This window comes from Budorcas taxicolor, chromosome 18, assembly GCF_023091745.1.
Source record: "Budorcas taxicolor isolate Tak-1 chromosome 18, Takin1.1, whole genome shotgun sequence".
Taxonomy (NCBI): domain Eukaryota; kingdom Metazoa; phylum Chordata; class Mammalia; order Artiodactyla; family Bovidae; genus Budorcas; species Budorcas taxicolor.
In genome coordinates this window covers 22838848-22843171 of record NC_068927.1, presented here as the reverse complement: position 1 = coordinate 22843171, position 4324 = coordinate 22838848, and the positions used below count along the sequence as shown (strand labels likewise).

Below are 4324 nucleotides of genomic sequence, written 5' to 3'. Positions count from 1 at the left end.
AATAAAGGTTTCTGTCCTTTTTTGTGCCCATCTTTGCATGAATTGTTCCCTTGGTATCTCCAATTTTCTTGAAGAGATCCCTAGTCTTCCCCATTCTAATGTCTTCCTCTATTTTTTTGCACTGTTCATTTAAGAAGGCTCTCTTATCTCTCCTTTCTATTCTCTGAAACTCTGTGTTCAGTTGGGTATATCTCTACCTTTCTCCTTTGCCTTTTGCTCCTCTTCTTTTCTTAGCTATTTGTAAGGCCTCCTCAGACAACCATTTTACCTGCTTGCATTTCTTTCTCTCTGGGATGGTTTTGGTCACCATCTCTTGTACAATGTTATGAACCTCTGTCTGACTCAGTGGACATGAGTTTGAGCAAACTCTGGGAGACAGTGAAGGATGGGGAAGCCTGGCATGCTAAAGTTCATGGGATCACAGAGTTGGACACAGCTTAGTGACCAAACAACAGCAACTATTTTTCCACAGTCGGTGTGGGTGGTGGTGGTGGTAGATGGTTTCGGGATGATTCGAGTGCATCACATTTATTGTGCACTTTATTTCTATTATTATTACATCAGGTCCACCTCAGGTCATCAGGAATTAGACCCCAAAGGTTGGGGACCTCTGCCTTTATAGGACTTGTCATCAAAGAACAGCTTGCTCTTAAGGATACTTGCTAAAGGAAACCTCTTCTCATTCTGACTTTTAGTCTTGGTTTTTCTCCTAGAATTTGCTTGCAAGACAAACCCAAATCCTAAAGATTTCACCCATTATGGGGACAGAAATCTCTGCAGGTTCTTTACTAGTTTCAGTACTGAATGAGCTGTGTTATCACAGATGTCATTTTACACGTCTGACTAAAGAACAGCGGAGTATTTTCAGTATGTGTGGTACATAACATCAGCGTGTGTTCCTGAAACATGCTTTCATCTCTATTTGCTGCCCCCTCCCCATGTGATTTGTTCATAAATAATGCAAAATCTGAGAGCAAATAGAGGAATTTATCTTGTTCCATCAAAAGGATTTCTGTTGGAGTGGGAACTTATTTTTTTGCTAATGGTCTTTAAATGTCTTGAAAGACTAGTTGTGTCTAGCACAAATGCCTTCATGTTGAAAAACAATTACCCAAGAACTCTATTAGAATGAGGGTTTTGAGAATGTAATAAGGTAGAACATTTAAAGCAGATAATATTATAGCTGCATTGTTACACATTGGCAGCCTATCAATCTCTGAGAATCAAATCTTTGGGAAACTCATTGCATATACCCTGATGTGCTCCAAATATCAGCAAATATTCAGTACCAAGGCTGATGCATATTTCTCTAGGAAAAATAAAGCAATTTATCAAAGAGAGTGTGTCTGTGTCTCCACTAGATTATAGGCTTACTGAGGTCAGGGAAAGGGGCTTGTATTTTTCACAGCACCAGGGACAGTGGTTTGCAAAACGGGGTGCTGGAACTGGCTTGTCCTGATTTATGCAAGCTTTGGAAATTCTGCAAGTCAATTGTAAAACCCAGGGTAGCTTGAAATTGGCTGTAGTGGGGATATTTACTCCATAGAAATTGACCAACACAACCAATCAGGGTTTTGTTTTGTTTTGTTGAGTGCTGGTTTTCCAGGAAATGTTTGCTCATCTAGAATTTGGGAGCTTCTATTTAGCGGAAATAACAACAACAACAATTCCACACTCATACTTTATGATGAGCTGGAATTTCTTCCTTTGTAGACTGGAGCACACTCTGAATGCCATCTCTCTCTCTCTCAATAATGCTATTTCACAATATGAATGAAGAGACCAGGGTAGACCATGTCCTAATTTTCCAAGCATAAATAGACCCTTGTCAGAGAGGCAACGTCTACACGAAGAAAGCATTTCCAATTTTACTATGAAGAACACTCTCCATACTGCCTTCCTTCTTTATGTTAATTCTCTGACATTGAACACATTGGAATTAACACTCTGATAGCAATTTGGGGACCCTACAATGCACAGGGCACTTTGCCAGGGGCTGAGGGGCACTCCATGTGACTAAGAGCTAGTTCGTGCTGTCTGATAGTGTTCTTCTGATAGGAGGAGAGAAGAATACTCAGAGAGCCTGGCTGTGGCCACTCTGTTTTGTTCGAGCGATGTACAAGGGACAAAGGTTTAAAGTCAAGGAAGATGTGGGTCAAGAAAAGTCAGTATAAGAGGAGGTCCAGCGAGGATGTGAGAAGCTGTGTCTGGATATTCTAGAAGTAGAGATAGGACAATGGGATAATTCTGGAATTGCCCCGTGGGTGTGGGGATCTCTACACTTCCAATCTGGTGACTGTGGGCATGGGTGTGCTGAGACCATGAAAACAGATCGACTTTGGCAAAGCCTACAATCGCAAGGAGCTTGCAGATGACTTGAAAGTTCATTAAACACACGGGAAAAGGGAGCTCACGATGAAGTCAGAACAAGTGCATGTTAATAAAGGGCCTGGGTTGAAGTCTAGCACATCCTTGCATAGAAGGGGGATTGTGATTGGCTTCAAGGATAAGGTGGGATTTCTAAAAATTATGAAGAATTTCAAGGGGAAGACAGCAGTGGAGTAAACCGAGAGCAAGGACCCCCGCTGAACTCAGAGCTCTGTTCAGCTGCATGGCTCACATACCTGTGAAACCAGTCTTGTATATTTCTCCAATTTGCCTGACAAGTTACCTTGGGGAGGCATACAGATTTTATAGATTTTTGGATTCTCCTCTGAAGAATCCAATCCGTGGGTTAAAGGGGGAGTCCTGGAATCTGTATTCAAATTTTTTAAAATTTAAATTTATTATTATTTTTTGGTTTCAAAGTTATAATGCATGGTTTAAAAGAGAGGAAAGGAAAAAAGAGAGAGAAAGCTTGTTACAGATCTGAGGGAATCTAGGAGGAAAGGCAAATAGAGGGAAAGTAAGGGAGAGGACAAGTTTGGGGGAAGTCCAGTGGCCCCAAATCCCAGTTTCCCACCCACAGCCCAGCCCTTGGAGTGAAGAATTAGATCAGTTTTGTACAAGCGTTTTAAAATAATCATATCACAACAAAGCTGGTTTGGCTTCTCTTTTGAGCCTCCCGGATTACCGAATGTCTGTCTCACTCTGGCCAGGCGTGTTTCTCCACCAGACGCTGCTGCGGCTCTCCTAGGTCTCCCCTTATGTCCCAGTCTGGGGTTTCCGGGAGTGTGAACACAGAGTTAGAGTGAGGCTGCTTCAGAATCTGGTCCTTGTGTCCATCCAGACTCCGTAGGGAGCGCAAAGCTCCCAGGGCAGAGAGGGCTGGGAAGGGGGCAGACCCTGCCCAGGCAGTCCTCACCATTGGACAGGGCATCAGACGGCATCCCGAGGGCTCACCCTCCCCTTCCCCTCCACCGCAGCTCAGGTGGAGGGGGAGCAGCTGTCACCAAAGCCTATGTTGGTGAAGGTTTCGGCTCAGCACAGAACCAACATCAGCGGTGAACCTGAGGGCATCCAGCATTGGAATCTGGTTGAGAAGGGCGGTATCCCTGGGCTTTGATGGGGATGGCATTGTCTGGATGGCTCCTGTAAGCCCCTGGGGAGTTATCCAGGATCACCATGCTGGAGAGGTCACTGTGGACCACAGAGAGGTCCTTGATGTAGCTGCCCAGTTCCAAAGCGCAGTGCTGTCTGTAGTATCTCCTTTGAGAATGCTTCTGCTATTATCCAGTTCATCTGCTACAGCACAGCCATAAATCTCCATGCTTGCTGTGAACACCATCAGCTCCTACCACTGGCTCACTGCTTCCAAGAAGAAATCCACATGGGGCCTCTTATGTACAAAAAACCGGACGGGATGTTTGTCCATTACCACCTTGAGAATGAAGTCAGGGGGCGTTCCAGGCCGGACTGTGGGCCCCAGGACCCCATTATGATGGTAGTGAATAAGTGTCTCATCCAGGTCCAGCACCAGGATCTTCCTCTTCACCTGGCTTAGCCGATTCCGGGACACAGGAGATAAGGGAAGGATGTCACATCGAACAGTTTTGTACTGAATTACCGTGCGGATCTGCCTCCGCAAAAGGTAAATGAAGCTCCAGAGCTTGGCGGCGAAGGCCACGAACGTGTGCAGCCCCAGCAGACACTGAGTCCGCATCTTCCCGATGACCCCGGCACTGCCAGCCCCGGGGGCCCCCGCGGCCCAGCTCCGCCAGGCCCCCGGGGGGCAGCCCCCTGCCACCGGGAGGGGGAACGGGGGCCCCCGAGTGGCAGAGGAGGCTGCAGAGAGGGGCACGGAGCCGGCGGAGCGGGCGGCTTACAGAGCCACCCACGATGAGGGGAAAGCCCAGCTGAACGGGGAGCTGTGGGACGGGCGTGG

At 46.6% G+C, this 4324-nt stretch overlaps 1 pseudogene; it reads right to left on the bottom strand.

Moving 5' to 3' along the window:
* Positions 1 to 3347: 3347 nt before the first annotated feature.
* Positions 3348 to 4102, bottom strand: LOC128063756 (CTD nuclear envelope phosphatase 1-like; annotated as a pseudogene).
* Between the last annotated feature and the right edge of the window lie 222 nt (positions 4103 to 4324).